Genomic DNA, 613 nt, shown 5'->3' with positions numbered 1-613 from the left:
TGCAAATGATTATAGGCGAATGCAATGGGGGACCGTAGCCATGGCTTTGCTACTTATTTACTCTCCCGCAGACCTCAGTATCGCTTTAAGACCAAAGCAGCTAGGATTACCTGCCCACCCCAGCTCCCAGTTGTAACCTAGACAAGTCGCTCAGCTGCAGGAGCCGCGGCAGAGAGGTAACGGTCGCGTGGCCCGGCATTTCGAGCCGCCGTGCCCTTCTGGGCCTCGGCTGCCCTCGGCAGACCAGCTTGTCGGAGACGCGAGTGTGGGGGAGAAGGGGCTGGGCTCTGCCGCGGCGCGACGACGCCCTCGCCTTGGCCTTCGCCGAGCGGAACCCGAGCATCCCGGAGCTCCCCTGCCCGGGGCCCTACGCATCCGGCAGCCGGCTCGCAGGTGTGTGCCGCGCGCTACGGGTCCAAGCGGGGACGCAGGCGGGGCGGGCGGGGCTGCAGGCGCGAGAAGGGGCGGCGGGCTCTAGCGGCCTCCCTGCGGTCCCACCTCCGGCTCGCGTGGCCGGCCGGGGATGCTCGCGCGCGGCTCCCGTCGCCTTTAAAGCCGCGGCTCCTAGGGGGCGGCGGGCGGAGGCGGCCGGGAGGGGCTGCGGGCGCGGTGC

General features: G+C 70.1%; 1 protein-coding gene across 2 annotated transcripts in view; it reads left to right on the top strand.

The window, feature by feature from the left end:
- Positions 1–310: 310 nt before the first annotated feature.
- Positions 311–613, top strand: part of Snap91 (synaptosome associated protein 91) — a 135,420-nt gene continuing 135,117 nt past the window's right edge. For both annotated transcript variants that reach the window (XM_029560987.1, XM_008827833.3), the window contains exon 1: positions 311–393. The gene's annotated coding sequence lies outside the window, so the exon portion shown is untranslated. The remainder of the gene's footprint in view (positions 394–613) is intronic.

Source organism: Nannospalax galili, unplaced genomic scaffold, assembly GCF_000622305.1.
Source record: "Nannospalax galili isolate Female #2095 unplaced genomic scaffold, S.galili_v1.0 scaffold2893, whole genome shotgun sequence".
In the NCBI taxonomy this organism is placed as follows: domain Eukaryota; kingdom Metazoa; phylum Chordata; class Mammalia; order Rodentia; family Spalacidae; genus Nannospalax; species Nannospalax galili.
This window is presented reverse-complemented; position numbering and strand designations above follow the sequence as displayed.